At 38.1% G+C, this 19,199-nt stretch overlaps 1 protein-coding gene across 2 annotated transcripts in view; it reads left to right on the top strand.

Moving 5' to 3' along the window:
- Positions 1 to 3,628: 3,628 nt before the first annotated feature.
- LOC129731739 (uncharacterized) overlaps positions 3,629 to 19,199 on the top strand; it is a 63,800-nt gene continuing 48,229 nt past the window's right edge. Inside the window, exon 1 of one of the 2 annotated variants that reach the window (XM_055691983.1) lies at positions 3,629 to 3,851. The gene's annotated coding sequence lies outside the window, so the exon portion shown is untranslated. The remainder of the gene's footprint in view (positions 3,852 to 19,199) is intronic. The other variant, XM_055691981.1, reaches the window with a different exon arrangement.

Below are 19,199 nucleotides of genomic sequence, written 5' to 3'. Positions count from 1 at the left end.
TAATTCCGGAACGATCTGGCTACCGGGAAGGCCATTCGTGTGAAACCGCGTTGAACTTAGTACTAGCAAAATGGAAAGACAACTAAGAGAACAGAGACACAATATTTGCTGTTTTTTTGGATCTAAAACGCGCTTTTGAGACAATTTCTAGGCCCTTATTGTTGAACACAATTAAGCGCTTTGGAATTTCGAGTACTGCATTCAGATGGTTTGAGAGCTATTTGTCAGACAGAACTCAACGGACTGTTTTTAATGATTCGGTATCTAGTCCCGTGGAGAATGATCTTGGAGTTACACAGGGAAGTGTATTAGGGCCCCTTTTGTTCATTATGTATATAAATGACATGCGACGAGTTTTACGTTTTTGTGATATCAATCTTTTTGCCGACGACACCGTATTATTCAATGCAGCTAAGAATGTAGAAGAAGCCGTTTCACACTTGAACGAAGATTTACGTTCTCTAAATAGATGGTTGAAGTATAAGCAATTGAAATTAAATATAGATAAAACTAAATATATGATTTTCTCGCGCACCGTTGTAGATGACGATGTCTCTGTTTTGATTGATGATGAGGCAATTGGTCGCGTTCGGGAGATTAAATATCTTGGCGTGATTATTGATGACAACCTAAAGTTCAACGCTCACATTGACAATGTCATAAAGAAAATTGCCAAAAAGTATGGAATTCTATGCCGTTTGAAAAACGAATTAACGATTAGTAGTAAAATACAGCTATACAAGTCAATCATCTCTCCACATTTGGATTTTTGCCCAACCTTTTTGTTTTTGGCCAATAACACACAATTATTGAGGTTACAGCGTTTGCAGAATAGAATAATGCGTTTGATTTTGAATTGTGATAGATTAACTTCCTCTACCTTTATGTTGGACGCTTTGCAATTGTTATCCGTGAAGCAACGAATTGTTTATCTGTCTATGGTGCTCATTTTTAAAATAATTAATGGTTTGCTACCTCAATATTTGTGTGATCGAATTGAAAGAGGAAGAGATTTTCATAAATATAACACTAGAAACGCGGATGAACTAAGAACACCTTTCTTTCTAACAAGAGCTTCACAAAATTCATTGTTTTATAAAGGTATATTTTTTTTCAATTCGATGCCAAGACATGTTAAACGTGCACCAACGCTTGCGGAGTTCAAGAGACAATGTATTTCACACGTGAAAGTTTCTGTTGTACAGAACGAAAATTAAAACTTTTATAAAATGACGAGAGTTTATCTGACGAAGTTTAAACAACGGATTTATTTTGGATGAACTATTTATTTTTGGAACCTATCTATTTATTTATTGTTTTATTGAAGCATGTAACTGACAAAGTTTTTACGAACGGATCTGATTGTGTTGTAAAATTTTATTCATATTTTGTATTAGATCTTTTTTAATATGTAATGTAATAACAAAAACTACTGTGTTCGTCACGGTGGTGATGATGGATTTTTTCCTTTATGTTGTTGTAGCTTTAAAAAATAATAGAAAGTGACTACATAAGTTTGAGCCTCGCGCGCGGAATTCAGATATAAATGGATTCTTTAACAATGCTTAGAGAAAAATCATGAAGTAGTTGTGGTTAGTCTGGCTGAAGGTCATGAAAACCCTGTGCTAGTTTTGTGTAGCTCTATAGCTCTTCACATTCTTACCGATGTGAATCAAGTAATCAGTTTTTGAAGAAGTTTATATCTGGAGGTAAAATCAGTTCGTTTTTTTTGTATAACTGATTTAAATGTGACTACATTAATTTTCTATAGATAAATCGTCCAGCTCAAACCTTTGTAGGGGTATGTGGCGGGACTATCATCATCATCATCATCATCATAGGAACCTTTATCGGGACCAAAAACCCCTACATACAAATTTTCACGTCGATCGGTTTGGTAGTTTTCGAGCCTATATGGATCAATCAGACTGACAGACCGGACTGCATTTTTATATGTATAGATTACAACATCAATATTTTAGAACCTAAAGAGTTAATATACATTTATTGGATTGAAGCGTTCATGTAAATCTATTTTTACAAATAAAAGTTTGAATGAGAAAGGCTGGGTCTGACCGCTAGGTGGATTAATTTAGGTTTTTCATAAAATATTTAACCTATCTAATTTGTATTTTCCATCTTCATTTACCCTTTTTTATTTTCTTATGTTGATCCGTCTAGTAGCAACTATTAACGAGACTAGAATTGATGATGTTTCCGAACGACGAACAAATAAAATTATGATCGCTAGACTTCGACTTCAAAATTACGATATCCGCGAATCTGACAGCTAATCTCTCGTCGTATTAATCGTAGGTTTATTAGCATCTCAAATCTGCCAAGCTTCATCGAGGATCAAAATTCTGTTCATTACTCTTTCCAAATGACCTGTCTAATAGCCAAATAAATTAAACCGAGAGTCCTCGGTACCTCCAAGCCATTTATTGTCAAGATTCAGAGTAGAAAAAAAACTTCCCCACGAGTTTTACCCGTATTGGTGAGTTACTAACCGCCGAACGTACTTTCCCACGAAGACCAAAGCTTCGTTCGGGTATTTCGAACAGATCGATTCGAGCAAATAAATAATAAACAGTCGGCGAGCGTCGCGTCGCGTTGCGCCGTCGCTCCGACCATCCGGGGGAGAGAGGAAACACTCGAAACAAATTCCCAACTGTTAACGACGCTCGCGATTGACGCATTGCTGAGCCGAACATTTCGGACATACTATTTCAAGGGGATGTGTTCCCTGCTGCTGCTGCTGCGTATGTACTTTCACTGTTGGAGCAAGCGCCGTTCAGCGAGATTTGCTTGGAGATCATTGTGAGCGACCAGACGACACAGGTTTACAGAATGTTTTTACCATGTCCGGCCAATTTTAGCGCCACGCCGCGCCGCCAGCCAGACATCCAGTAGCACTAAATTTGTCACTTTCAATCTGCTTCTGCTCAAACAGAGGCGAACTTGGTAAAACCTCAGCTCAGCACAGTGCTAAGGCCGCTGAGGCCATTGAGATTGACGATAAATTTTTTCGTGTCGAATTGTTGCGTGGGTTGCAAAACAGCAGCAGTAGTCGCGGTGGGTGGCGACACTGGTGGCTCGCCTTCCGACTTATGTTTTACGACTTTTCCCCTAAATTAACGTAGGATGATTTACGTCATCTCGCAGTGGAGAATTAAAATTAACGTTGTTTTTGTTTTTTGGGTTGCGTGTTTGTTTTCGCGGTTTGCTGCACTTCCAAAAAAAAAAAAAACTGCCTTCTGACACGGTTGATCATCCAAACCTTCCGGTGTTGCAGGCAGTGGACCGTGCGAGTAGAGAAATGTATATAAAAATGATAAATCACCGCCACCGTAGCGTGGGGCGTTCATGATCTTATTTTCTTTGGATGCTCGAGGAATATTGATCGCTGGTGGGTGAGTGCCGCCGTGGGATCCACGGACACTAGTGCAAGTGTGTTTGGAATTTGATTATCTCTTTCGCTCGTCTGCCGGAGGTTCCTGCCTCCCCGGCATATAAGTGCTCTCCCGAAGCTGACGGCAGAGTGTTTAACTGGTTCTAAATATACCGAAGTCGTTTATAATTTTCAATATCGAAAAGCGCTGTCGTCTCAGCATTCGTTGGAAATTGATCGTCGAATCTGGTTTATATAATAAGTATTAGTTTTCGATCGCAGTCCCGGCTCGAACGGAGGACGCCTCAGTTGTTAACCAAACGTTCGATCTTGCTGTTTGTTTTGTTGAGGGTTGAGTGGAGCTCCGCAGCTGTGAACGACGAAACCCTCCTCCTGTCAAAATTCTTGAAGCCATCGGTGCGCGAAAAGTGTGGGAGTTGTGGATCAGTTTGTTGAGAAGGTATTCTTTTTTCCTCTCCAAATTTTGGCAAGTAAACAAACAATGTTTTGCAACAAACCAACAAATAAAAACCACACCAAAAGCCATGCGCTGCTTTTCCAGTGGAGCACCACGATAGTTTTGTGATTGGCGCATTTTTCCGCATATACCAGCACGCTTTAATTTGCATGAACTTGACCGTAGAACAAGCCCAAACAATTCGTGCTGCACGAAGAAATTAAAAGATCAATCATCGGATCGGATGCCAGTGAATGCATCATACTTGTACGGCTGTGAATGGAAAATTAATGCCTGAACTTGGCCGCTCTCGGCCTGGTCGCTACGAGGAGCGCGATAAATATCAATGCCAAGTGCGGTGGAAAGTTGCATCGCGGTGTACGTAATCAATTTCTCTGGCTGGCAAGTGTCCGCTGCATCTGTTCGCGATCATATTTCCGCTTCCTAGTTACCTTCCTTCCTTTACGCTCGTCACAGCTTTCGAGGTGGCAGCGGAAGAAGAAAAAAAAACGTCGGTTATTGACTGCAATTGTTGATGACGGGGTCTGGCTGCCGGAGCCGATATTTTCGAGCAAAATCTAACCGAGTAAAACCGGTATCTAATAATAGCACCAAGTTTGAAATATGATCTGAGATGGGCTTTGGAAAGATAAAAAATCATCCGAAACTGAATTGTAGCATTTTGTTTATTGTTTTTATTTTTCACAAAAAAGTGAAAGCACCATCAGTTGCCAACAATTTGTTTTGTGTTTTTGCATCTGTATTTTTTATCACCAACTTTCGTAGTGAATCCATGTGTCAAAAGAAACAATGTGTATTTAAAAACCAAGTCAAAGTTCAAATCCCAGTTCAAGTCTAAAAGCGAGTCCAAGTGAAACTCACTTCTAATACCAAACAAGATTGATATCGAATTGACCTCGAAATGGCGAAAAATCGCTTCTAGAAACAATGAAACAATCGCCCATTAGAATAAAAAAACACTTTCAAAGGCCAGAAAAGACTCAAATGTTTGCAAATTTAACTCAGAATAGTCAAAAAAGGTTTTTAAATTTAGTTTAGAAATGTCTGAAACGCTTCTCAAACTCAAAATGTAAAAAAATGAATCCAGCTAGAGGTCAGGATAGTGAAAACAGCCTGATGGTTAGAAACGGCCAGAAAAAATTAAAAAAAAAAGAATTCTAAATTGAGCTCAAAACAGCGAAACAAACTCTTCTTAGCCTTCTTAGCCTACGAAGCAAGATAACTTAACTTAGAATGGCGATAAAACGCTTCTAAAGGACAGAAATAGAAATTATCCCAAAATGGTGAAAACAAGTTTGAAGGTTAAGAAAAAACAAAACATTCCAAGTTGAGCTGAATAGTAAAAAAGTGCTTCTCGAAGACCAGACCATTTTTTGCTTTTTAAAAAAGGAGATGATTGACAAATTCACTCAAAATAGCGTAGCGCTTCTAAAAACAAAAAGGGAGAATAGTGATCTGCTGGAGAAATGCTTTTAGCAGTCAAAAAACCCCGCTTCTGCAGGCCGTATCAAAAAATATAATAATCCAAAATTCAACTGAAATAGCGCGGAAAACGCTTCCATAGAAGGCCAAAAACGAAAATAATCTTTATTTAAGCACAGTATAAAAAGAAAAAGTTAAAGAGATTCCAAGTTGGACTCAGAAAGACGAAAGCTGCTTTCGGAGGATGGAAAAAATGATTTCAATTTGAGCTCAAACTATGAAAACAGTCAAGATATTTTGGGATCAAAATGGGAGTGAACTGTTTTTTACAACCACGAAATGCTATAGAAGCCAAATAATACCAAATTAGGCGTCGAATAGCGACAAAAATAAACTATCACAAATTATGCTCTGAACGTCAAAAAACGCTTCTAATGATATAAGAAATATACAACCCTAAATTGAATTAAAAATGACGACACTTACAAATATCAAAAGAAGCAAAATAAAACATGATAACAACTTAGAGCTAAACAGAAAAAAATATACTCTCAATTATGGAAAACGTAAATAACCCCATACTAAGCTTAAGATACTTAGGCACGTTGCGATATACTAGAAGAGATAAAAAAAATAAAAATTATTTTGAACTTTTCTCAGACTATCAAACGCATCGAAATAGCAATAAAAAAATAGTGAATAATGATTTTAGAGGTTAGTAAAGCAAATAAAGTTTGACTCAGAATGATGGAAATGATCTTAAATTGAGCATTGAAAAACTTCTGAAGGTTAGCAAGGGACAAACAAAGAACAATTTGACTCAAATTTGAGTTGTGGATAGGGTGGTTGGTATTACCGATTTTTCGAAAAACCGGTATTCCGGTAATCGTAAAAAAAACGGTGAAACTAAAAAAACGGTATTTCTATTTTTTCGTGGCTTTTGAACTAACTTATTTAACTAAAAATTTTAAAAATCACAGTTTGGGGAAGTAACAACACAATCCTGTCTGCGATAAAACGCAAGTCTTTCTCTTTGTTATTATTCAAAAATTGAATTAAAAAATAATTAAAAATAAATAAAAATTTAGATTCACTTCTGATACCAGGGCCGGATTTAGGTGGGGAAGATTTTTTCGTGGGACCCTTTTTTTCTTTAAACATTTTGAGGCAAGAAAATTGTGAAATGATTTAAGATGATGATCAAAAAAGGGGTTTTACTCTGTCTTCCCGTCTCTCATGTTTGGATCCGGTCTAAAAGGGGTGGCCCTCAAGCGATATTATCTTTTACTTTGTTTGATGCTTTTCTTGAAACTTAGTGAAAGAGTCAAGAAAAACTTAAGTCCTTTTTAGTCAGTTTGATATCAAATAAAAGCTTTTTGGGGGTCATCCACAAATTATGTAAGGGTTTAGGGGGAGAGAGGGGTGGGGGTATCCAAATTGCTTACGCATGCTTACGAGGGGGAGAGGGGGATTCGAAAAAAAATCTTACGTAAGAATAAAAAATTTGAAATACAAACAAAACCTGAAAAACTAAAAAAAAAAGAATTATTTCTCGCTGAGATCCTAAGGAAGCACCTTGGGAAAGCGTGAATTCACCTTAGCCTAATGATTGAGTATTTTACTTCGTTTACTTAATTTTCAGTTTTATTAACTTTAACATGATATTGACAGAATTGGTTAAATTGTTTGGTTTTTATTCTTCACGAATACACCATATGTAAAAAAAATGTTACTTCTTCATGAACAAGTTTTTGCTGAAAAAGAATATACAGTGCAACAATTTTTTTTGTCTTGGCTTCTATTTATGATTTTTGACGTAGAATTACGTCTTTCGGCAACATATACAGGGGACCAGTTTCATTACAGGGATCCAATTTCCAAAACCAAAAACATCGGCAGCGTCACAAAAATTGTCCATTTTTAACCGTTTTAAGCTCAGTCAGTTTCCAACCGATTTTCTTCATTTTCGCAGTAATCGATTGGAAAATCAACCAAGCACCCGTCCAAATGCAGAAAGTTGTAATCTGATTGTTCGAACGATTGTACTATTGAAAATTGTCAAGCCTTGTCGAAACGCAAATGTCGACCTCTGATTGGTCGCACAATGCTTCTTTCCCTAACAAGGTCGACAGAATATACCTAGTTGACTAAGAATGTGCGCTTTGTGTTTTATGTATAATTCATTCCATGCCGATACACACGGACGTTGGTTGCTGATCGTGAAGAAGAAAGAAATCCGGGTTTCAATCTTTGTCAGGGCGGATATCGCGCGCTATCTGGACCATGAAGCGTTTATGCGATAACTCAATGAAATTTGCAACTGCAGCAACCAGTCTTTTTCAAGGCTACTAAATATATTTTAAAGAGCATAATGAATGGATATTACTAAATTGCAACTTTGATTGCAGTTTGATGCTGCTGCAATTGCGCAGCAGTGTGATGTATATTACGATTCATTAACACTGTGCATCACAAGCGGTATATGCGAAACAAATCCGTAAATGTCAATTTACTAAGTTTTCATCATTACAAACCAGTCACTTCTTACAGCATCTCGATCATACTCATGGTTCATAACAATTTACAGAAGGGGCATCTTTGCCGATTGAGGATTCCGGCCTTTCTCTGGTTATACTCCGTCTTCTTACAGCATCATGAAATACAAACAATCTTCATATTCATATACTTGACCATGGATTCCGACGATACCTTCGGAAAATTAAAATTCTTTCTGCTTTGTTTATTTTAAACGTTTAACAAGGCTGAAATTTCTCACTGCTCGATACCGGGTAATGAGAAAGCGGACTCTTTGGCTAAGGTGGGCGCAACAAACGGTGATATTTATGAAAGACCAATTGCCTTTAATGAATTTTTCGCATTTGTACGTCAGAATACGATCATCAGTTGGCAAAATTCTTGGACCAAGGGGGAACTGGGAAGGTGGTTACATTCCATAATCCCCAAGGTATCGACGAACCCGTGGTTCAATGGGTTGGATGTAGGTCGGGATTTCATTTGCGTGATGTCCCGGCTTATGCCCAATCACTATAGATTTGACGCGCATCTCCGTCGTGTTGGGCTCGGGGAGAGTGGTATCTGTGCCTGTGGTGAAGGTTATCACGACATCTGACGCCAGGTCTAGATTAATAGCTTCCCTGCAGGCCGAAGGTAGGCAGCCGGCTGTTCCTGTTCGTGATGTCTTGGCGAGCCGTGACCTATCCTACATGTCCCTTATATACGTTTTCCTGAAATCCATCCACGCCCCAGTTTAGTCCTATCCCCTTCCGCCTACATCCAACCAAACGACAAGAACACGTTAAGACCCCGGATCCGGAAACAGCAATCAGACCCGCACGATACTCTCAAGGCCCGATGGAAACAACCCAATATGCCAGTCCGTCATATCTTGGCCCAGCAGCGGAACAAATTTAATATGCTGCTTACCTATGGCAATGAAAACCATCAAACAGCAAACCTGTGCTTTTAATGCAAAATATTCTAGCTTTAAGTTAGATTTAGTTTCAGCTCGTAGTCGGCAGCGAGGATAAAAAATATGCTTTTAGTTATTAAGATACTTCAGAAAGTAAGCTACCAGATATAATTGGCCCCGAAAGCATTGAATTGTATTTGTGCCGTGTCAAATAAACTATAGATGAGGAAAAAAAAAGGCTGAAATTATTAACTGTTACTGCACAGTTCAATTGTCTGGTAAATACAACTAATATCAAACATTTATGAATTGATTATACGATTTTTTTTTTATGTTTCTTTCAACAGAGTCGACTTGAGCACATCGATTAGTGCGTTTTCGACGTAGAATTATGTCTTACGGCAACATATATAGGGGTACAAACTGTAAAACCGAAAGCATCGAGAGCGTCACGAATATTGCCCACTTTCAAAAGTTCTGAACTCAGCTAGTTTCCAACGGATTCCGTTTATTTTTAAAGCAAAAATAATATACGAAACAAATACGGAAAAATATATCGCTTCACACCATTAAAATGATTAACCCTTATCGAGTGTATTTCCAAAGCTATTGCCAAAAATTATTGACATAAGACAGGCTGTCGTAATTCTACGTTAACCTTGCGGTCGTTTCGTATAAACAACCTCTTCCACTTTTTGTTGAAGTTTGATGCGAAAATAAATTTCCCGGAGTTTGAACATATTTCAACTTAAGGGGCAACAATGGCGCCATTTTGAATTTTTGAGAAACTGAAGTTTTTTTATGTTTTTTCGACGCCATTTTGTTTTAAGACCAAATATCAAAATTCTAAAAGTTTGTCCACATATTAGCATCTTTTTACCCATTTTTCGAAAAAAAAAACAGATCTTTAATCAGACAAAAACTGAGCTCAAAACGGTGGTTCTACGAAACCGGTTTTGACATAGTTTTAGTGTGTTTCACAAAGCAAAATAATATCGTTTATTTCTGAACATCAATGGTAATTCGCTAATATCTTAAAGTGGTAGTCAAATAATATCTTATCTTGAGTAAAAAAGTCTCAGAAATCGAATGGTAGGTGTCTGATCTACGTAAAATGTCAGCAAAATGTCGATTTTGCCCCAATTCCCCTACAATACAAAAATAGATTTATATGCTGACATTTTACGTAGATCAGACACCTACCATTCGATCTCTGAAACTTTTTTACTCAAATTAAGATATAATTTGACTACCACTTTTAATATTAGCGAATTACCATTAATGCTCAGATATAATCGATATTATTTTGCTTTGTAAAATACACCAAAACTATGCCAAAACTGGTTTCGTAGAATCACCGTTTTGAGCTCAGTTTTCGTCCGATTTAAGATCTGTTTTTTTTTTTTTCAAAAGATGGGTAAAAAGATGCTAATATGTGGACAAACTCTTAGAATTTTGATATTTGGTCTTAAAACAAAATGGCGTCGAAAAAACATCAATAATTACCGGTTTCTCAAAAATACAAAATGGCACCATTGTTGCCCCTTAAGTTGAAATATGTTCAAATTCGGGGAAATTTAGTTTTGCATAAAAATACACAAAAAAATTATGTATAGAAGCCAAGGCAGAAAAAAAAGTCAATTTTTGTTACACTGTGATATCTTACATAAGATTTATGGGGGGGAGGGGAGTAATGCAAAATTATACTATACCTTGATAATGAAGAAGAGGACTTCTGAAATTTCCAAAAAAGTCCCTACGTAGTTTGTGGATGACGCCTTAGTTGTTTTATAAAATGCTACATTCGGAATTTTTTTTTCGTCTTATAAATTTATTTGTCACTTTTATCATCATGCCCTTTAGGTTCTTATTTAACTAGAGTAACAATCTAAATTTTCAGCAAATCTATCAAGTTTAACCAGAGTTCTTGCAGTTTTGGTGATTTTGACGGCTTTTTCCGAAAAAAAAATCTTCAAGGGACGTTTTACCCCAAGTGGCGTATCTTCTGGTAAAGTAGGTAGCCCTGGTAAGACAGAGTGATAATTCAAATTTTCAGAAAAATCTATTAAGTCTAGCAGGAAATACTTGGATTTTATTGATTTTGACGGTTTGTGGAAAAACACCTTGTTTGGCGCACTTGGCTTTTACATGAAATTAGAGCTCTTGAGTTGCTCTACAAAATGCTATATTCAGATATTTTTTCTAGCGATGTTGAGAAGAGTAGACAACCCCTGAAGTTTTTTTTTAAGAAAAATGCATTTTTTCGTCATGTTACCTCTCTGCTTTTGAAGAGCATCGAACATAATAAAAAGATATTTACTTCTGATTCTTTTGGATTCGCAAAATTCAAATTCATTTCTGATCGTCATTTATTTTTCTTCTTCATTCGTTTACTGTTCGCAATAGTTTCTAATATTGTTTCTTTGAGCCAACGATTCTCAACCTTTTTTTGGTCTCCTACGAAAGGCAGAAAATCAAAAGGCAGAATCACGAAAGGCAGAATCACGAAAAGCAGAATCACGAAAAGCAGAATTACGAAAGGCAGAATATTTCATAAGGCAGAATAACGAATGGCAGAATCAAAAAAAGCACTAATAGCAGAATCAAAGAATGGTCTATTTTCTTTTTAACAACACACACTCGCGGCCTTCGGCCGACTCTATTGTCCAAGTGTATACTGTCCTTACTCGCTACCGCTCGTTCGGACTTAACTAAGGGAAAGAAAACCTGTTTGAATAATCCTAGAAAACCGGTAGATCAGTTGTTTGTATGCGAGAGGCCGCCGCTTCCGACGGCGGGTCGGCGGCCGGATTGGACCGTGGAAACCACGGCGGCTTTGTGCCGCCTCGGTTCCTTGCCCTCGATTATGCGTCTTCGCCGCATGAATTGTTTTATGTTAATTATTATCAACAAGCCGTTGAGACTAGTGTAGGTTATACCTACCATCGAAAAATTTCTCTCCGCGATGCCGTGAGACTCTTTAGGTTCTGAGCCAAACCAGTTCGCGCGTTTCGGATCTAATAATTAGGCTTGATTTGCACCTCACAACAAAAGTGGTAATTGATAGTGACCAGTTATTATGTCTGGTTACCAATTAATATTAAATAATAAAGGTAGAGTAGCAGCTTTGATACCGTGACCAGGATTCGCACCAATTTGTCATTACGCACTTGGCTATCGTGAGTCAGATTTTGCTACCAGTGATTCTGCCTTTCGTGTCCTTCGATATTCTGCATTTTGAAATATTCTGCCTTGTGTGTACGGTCATAGAATTCTGCCTTCCATGATTCTGCCTTTCGTGATTCTGCCTTCTGTGGCGAACCCCCCTTGGCGATATTTTTCAAATCAATTGTACCCCCTGGCTTGGTTTTGTTCTCGAAGCGTGGGAGAGAGTAGTGGTAGATCATGTTTTGGGGATCTTGTTCAGGTTTCAAATTAAACTATGGCTTGTTTGATTGCTACAGTCATATTTTGAAAACGATTTTGTAAAATAAATAAAGTTTTAAAGAGAAAAGTTGCTTTGTCCACCAATACCGATTTTTTTTTTCGCGTACCCCCAGGGGTATGCGTACCCTAGGTTGAGAACCGCTGCTCTAAGCATTTCGTTTATTAATTTAAAACTATGTTTTGCGATATGAATAAAAATTGAAATTCAAATGTGCCTTTTTCAGAATATGAGTTTTGGTCGAAACTGTTTTCTATTACTCTACGCTCCAATTCACTGGATTCATTCATTGATGATTTCATTTTATCCACAATGTTGTATTTTGTATTACTCTTCAACAAAGGCATTCGACAACAGCCTCAATCTGCGAAACAGGATGCGAATCTTATTAGCCAAAACAGAGGAGTGTTATCTTTACTTAAGTTACTCGTATTTTAGTTAGCACCACGAGGAGGTTGAGATAAATCGCAGTTTCTTGTGATATAATGATCGAAATACTATGATTTAAGATAATTATGTGCAGACGTCTTCTAAATTGAAAAGATCAACAGGTAATCAGCCTTCTCATTGCCTACTTATTTCGCTGCTAGCGGTCGTTGTTTTTGTCTTCCCACAGGAAACAAGGTTTCTAGCATTAGAACTTCTATCCATCGAAAAAATGACGAAAAAATGTTGTATTTCAAGAGAAGGTTGCATCGAACGCCTATCTGTCTGTAGGAATGGAATTTTATGACTATACCCAAAGAGGCTGCTTCATGATTAAGCTGGAATTGTGCATGGGCGAAAGCAAAGCAAAGCCTTGGTGCTACATTCGGATTCGAAACTCGACCTTCTGTTTATTTATACACAGACTTCGCAGCCAACTGTTTAGTGCGGGGCTAGCGCGACAATCCTACTGACACTAACAGTCTCTCCCGAGCCGAGACTCGAAACTACGACGACTGGCTTGTTAAGCCAGAATCGTAACTCGAGAACTTTTACATGCACACTTATTTCATTTTTTATTCTCTGTGCATCTTCGGTTGAATTCGTGCCTCTAGGTATCATTTTGGTTATAGAAATAACCATATTTGCTGGTATTTGGTAATTTTCGAAAACTGGAAGTCATCATCTTGGATATTAAAATGGCGTCAGGATTTGATTTCTGAACCAGGGTACGGTTACATTGTCGCCAAAAGCGAAAAACAATTTTGCCGCGAAGCTCAACATAGTTGCCCTAGGAAGACCTTTCCTGTGAATTTTAGTGCCCCTAGCAATTGTCAAAACGCGTCAACTTACGTTAAAGTGTTGCATAGTAATTGTCTACGAGAAAGCTACGTCTCTGAAAAAATGGTGGTGGCTGGGGGCTCCAAAATTCAAAAACTATAAAACCTGTGATAAACTGTATTATTTCTGAATATTCCCCAGAAACTGGAAGTTACTACTTAAGACTTCAAAATGGCACCTGTTTTTTATTGCCGATCTTTGGGCATCTCGATTCCGGAAATGCCCATGAATGATGCTTGCCGAAAAACGTAGATCTACGTCAAAAAAAAAAAAAGATCGCATTAAAAACGCCGCAAAAAATTACCGCGGAGCTAAGAATGACGAAAAAATAGTTGTAAATGCCAGAAAAACAAATAAAGAAAAATTCGAGCTGTGAAAGGCAGAAAACTGATTGCGAGTCTTTAGAAAAACAAATGCTGGTCGGACTTAAATTCACTACAGCCGCTTTTTACGCGGGAGATACGTGCCGAGTAGAAGGAAACCGTGAAAAAAAAATGCCGCGTAAATTCTGGATTCCGCGTGAAGAAAAACGCGTAAGTTTCGAAATCCGCGTAAGAAAAAAAACGGCGTAAAGTCCGGAATCCGCGTAAACTAAAACGCGTAAAAAGCGACCTTAGTGTATATATAAAATTTGGAACTCGATTATATATGGTAGTAATTATTTTTTTCAATTTCAAATATGGCTTATCTAAAGCTGATGTATATCCATAAAACACGTAACGCTTTATGTAAAGGGAAGGGGCTGTCTGACCAACCGTTGCAACCTATACGAAATATTTTGAAGATACAATGCATTATTGATAGACGTACCCTATTTGATTTATAAGTTTGAAAAAAAATGTAAAAACCTAAATTAATCCACCTAGCGGTCAGACCCAGCCTTTCTCATTTGAACTTATTATTTGTAAAAATAGATTTACATGAACGCTTCAATCCAATAAATGAGTATTCACTTTTTGGGTTCTAAAATAATGATGTTATAATAGAAGTATAAAATATGAAATTTCACGTGATATAAATGCTCAAGAAATAGCGAAATAAAAGAAATGACTCTTAATTTCGAACAACTCAATCACGAGCGATACCGGAAACATTCAAATGGTACGATACCACATTTAAATTATATTGTGGCCACATATATTGATCAAAGCAGGTATAGTTTTAAATAACCTTTGAATTTCTTTTCTTTCCATAACTTTTGAACCACATATCAAATTGTTATGAAGTTTGTTATTTGTAAGTTTGAGAGATGACTCGTTCGTATGACACTAGTTATGTTCAAATAAATCGTGTAATCTGCACATACACAAACACACACACACACACACACACACACACACACACGCACACACACACACACGCACACGCATATGCACACGCACACACACACATACAGAATATGCTCAGCTCGTCGAACTGAGTCGAGTGATATATGCCATTCGGCCCTTTGGAGCACTTTCATATCTTCGGTTTTGCAAGTGATTGCTATACCTTTCTAGGAAAAAGGCAAAAAGTTAAAAAAAGTATTAATTAGGAGTAAAATATTCGTGCTGAACAAATAGCAAAATAAAAGAAATGACTTTGAATTTCGTACACTCCAATCACGAGCAATACCTGGAACATACGAATAGCACAATACCAAATTCAAATTTTGTTGAGGCCATATGTGTTGATCAAAGCAGTTACAGTTTTAAATAGTCTTTGAATTTCGTTTCTTCTTATAACTTTCAAACCACATATCAAATTGCTATGAAATTTCTTAATTGTGAGTTTGCGAGACAACCCGTTCAAATGACACTAGATATGTTCAAATGAGTCGTGTGATCTTTGAGATAATAGACTCTCGTATATAACGGTTGGAATAAAAATGAGATTATAGTCAAATATAATGGGAACCTATAGGAAAGCCAAACTTTTCATTTGACACTAAAATTGTTGAATTTATTCCAGCCATTTTTGGGAAAACGAGTGAATTTAAAAAGTCAACGAAACATGTTTCTATTAAAAAATTTTGAACCACGTGATTAATCACTATAAAATTCATCAATTAACCTTTAACTAGCCCGTTCAATTGATACCAATATTGTTCAAATCGGTTGTGTACTTTCTGAGATAATGAAGTTTCGTGATTTTCATATTTCGATACATTACAGACAAAGTACAGACCGATTACATTGAAATTCAATAGGGTGTTATGAGGCAGCTAGACCTTTCATTTGACACTAATTTCGTGGAAATCGGTTCAGCCATCTCTGAGAAAAGTGAGTGAGATTAAGTAGTCTTCGGAATATGTTACTTTTCATAGCTGGATTTCACATTTTTAAACATAACAGACAAAGTAATAGTCCGATTGCAAACAAAATCAATAGGGTCTTATGGGGTAATTAGACCATCCAAATGACACTGATTTTGTTGAAATAGGTCCAGCCATCTCTGAGAAACATGAGTGAGATTAAACACTCTCCAGAACACGTTTCTTTAAATAACTTCTGAACCGCACGTTCAATCTCCATGAAACTCAAAAGTTAAGGGTTTTTTAGTAGCTCGTTCATTTAAAACCAATTTTGTTAGAATCGGTTGAGTATTTTCAGATATAATGATGTTTCGTGATTTACACATTTTTAAACATAACCTCTAAACTAAAAATCCGATTGCAATGAAATTCAATAGGCTCTTATGGGGCAACTAGACCTCTCATTTGCAATTAATTTCATGAAGATCGGTCCAGCCATCTCTGAGAACATCTAGTGAGATTGGGAGAGCGTTACATACACACACACATACACACACATACACACACACACACACACACACACACACACAGAAAATGCTCAGCTCGTCCAACTAAGTCGACTGATATACGAGATTCGACCCTTTGGAGCACTTTTACACCTTTGGGTTTTCCAGTGATTGCTATACCTTTCTAGGAGAAAGGCAAAAATAGAAATGCATAAAACAAAATTGAAAACAAAAAAAAATTCGAAAACCTTTTTTTTTAATTTTAAATAATAAAAATTTTAAAATTGAAAAACTAAATTTTTTAAAAAAATTCTAAATAATAAAAATTTTAAAATTGAAAAACTAATTGACTAAGCTCGAAAAATTTGAAAAAAATCGAGTTGAAAAATCAATTTACACTGTTAAAAAATTTTCTTTACGTTACTACAAGATATATTTTTTGTGAGAAATGTGTTTCCTGACTTTAAGTGGGATGGGTCGAAAATAAAAGTCTATTCGAAAACAGCAAAACCTTTATGTTGAATAAATAAAAATTAATGAACCGAACTAAGCGCCACAACGTTATTTCGAGTAATCGGTATACAAACCCACCCCGTATGTTTTTTGCAAGCTACCACAGAGAATTTGTTTTAATTTGTTATAATATCCTTATGAACTGCTCAATTGATTTCGCTTTTTTCATAAAAAACAGACTGTCAATTTTCACATCTACTGGTGTCAAAAACTCAAGTTAAAAAAAAAGACTCTTGGTTCGGTCTATCGAGACCAACCTGTACGAAATCTCAAATTCAGCTTCGACCGGCAGAAAAAGCGCTTTTGACGTCCAATAACGTTTGTTTATCTATCGTCGATATTAATACAAAGAATGCATTTTCATTCGTCGCCCCGGCTGTCGCAGAATAAAATGTTAATAAACCGTTGCATATGTTTAACTATATGAGATAATTATAGGTTAATAGTTATATTCATATAGGCTGAGAAAGCCGACTACTGTAAACTATACAGTGCATTCAATAGCAACCTAGCTGGTCAAGATCAAATGATAATTGCTTGTCGAAAGAAAATCCAAAATGTATCTCTATTTAAAAGGGTAGAAACGTTTTGAAAGTCTAGAAAAAGACGAGCGAATCAAAATAAAATTTAAATTATCCCTAATCGACATTAGGAAACCTTACTAAAGTAAAAATAACATAAAATATTAAGAAAATTACTCGTAATTAAACTAAGAACGACGAAAAACATTTAAAGTTTGAAGAAATAAAAAAAAAAAACAAATTAAAAATTCAGCTCTTAATAATAAAAAAACCTAAATTAATCCACCCATCGTTGGCGCGGTAACCATATCTCGGCGGTAGAGGAAATGCTTCGCCAACCCGAGCGTCTGTCCACCAAGATGGTGCGGCTCAAAACAGCGTCTGATCTCCATGTTAGGAGCGGCTGATCAACGTCCTGGTGTCAGCGTGGGACTCTAATCAGAGCTAACACGATGGCCCTCCGGCGAGACAGGGGGTTGGGGAAGCCGCCCCGAAAAACACCAAATGTTGCAAATATCGAAGAAGTTTATACGGATCGGAACAATCGGCACAGACCTAGGCGACGAAATAAGGACTACGATTGGAAACTCGGTACATGGAACTGCAGATCGTTAGGCTTTCACGGCTGCGACAGGATAGTATATGATGAACTGAATCCACGCAACTTCGAAATCGTAGCACTGCAGGAACTTTGCTGGTCGGGACAGAAGGTAAGGAAAAGCGGACATCGAGAGGCTACCCTTTATCAGAGCTGTGGCACTACCAACGAGCTTGGAACGGGCTTTATAGTGCTGGGTAGGATGCGCCAACGCGTGATCGGGTGGCAGCCGATCAGTGCGAGGATGTGTAAGTTGAGAATTAAGGGCCGGTTCTTCAACTACAGCATCATCAACGTGCACTGCCCACACGAAGGAAGAGTCGACGATGAGAAAGAAGCGTTTTATGCGCAGCTGGAGCAGGTTTATGATAGCTGTCCGCAACGGGACGTTAAGATCGTCATCGGTGATATGAACGCTCAGATAGGACGGGAGGCAATGTACAGACCGGTGATAGGGCCGAATAGCTTGCACGCCGCATCAAATGATAACGGCCAACGATGTGTGAACTTTGCAGCCTCCTGCGGTATGGTAGTAAGGAGTACCTTCTTCCCCCGCAAAGACATCCAAAAAGCCACCTGGAGATCACCTGACTTACAAGTGGAGCACCAAATCGACCACGTTCTAATCGATGGTAAATTCTTCTCTGACGTCATCAACGTTCGCACCTACCGCAGCGCGAATATTGATTCGGACCATTACCTTGTTGTAGTATGCATGCGCTCAAAACTTTCGACGGTGCGAAACACGCGTCAAAGTCGCCCACCGCGACCAAACATCGGGCAACTACGGGACGCCGAGGTTGCAAGGGAGTACGCGCAGCAGCTGGAAGCAGCATTACCAACGGAAGAGCAGCTTGGCGCAGCTACTCTTGAAGATGGCTGGAGGGACATTCGATCAGCCATAGGTAGTACTGCTGTAGCGGCGCTTGGTACTATGGCTCTGAACAGGAGAAACGACTGGTTTGACGACGAGTGCAAACAGTTAGTGGAAGAGAAGAATGCAGCACGAGCGAGAATGCTGCAACACCAAACGAGGGCGAACGTGGAGCGCTACCGACGCGCACGGAACAGGCAAAACTCGGTCTTACGGAAGAAAAAGCGCCAGGAGGAAGATCGAGATCGCGAGGCGATGGAGGCACTGTACCGTGCGAATGACACACGAAAGTTCTACGAGAAGCTGAACTGTTCCCGCAAAGGCTATGTGCCACAAGCCGACATGTGCAGGGACCTGGGCGGCAACCTTCTCACGAACAAGTGTGAGGTGATTGACAGGTGGAAGCAGTACTACGATGAGCACCTTAATGGCGATGTAGCAGAGGACGACGACGGAGTGGTAGTAGATCTCGGTGTACGCGCAGATGACGACAGAATCCCAGCCCCTGACCTCCAGGAGGTT

This window comes from Wyeomyia smithii, chromosome 3, assembly GCF_029784165.1.
Source record: "Wyeomyia smithii strain HCP4-BCI-WySm-NY-G18 chromosome 3, ASM2978416v1, whole genome shotgun sequence".
In the NCBI taxonomy this organism is placed as follows: domain Eukaryota; kingdom Metazoa; phylum Arthropoda; class Insecta; order Diptera; family Culicidae; genus Wyeomyia; species Wyeomyia smithii.
The sequence above is the reverse complement of the archived record's forward strand: the minus strand, read 5'-3'. Positions and strand labels throughout refer to the sequence as shown.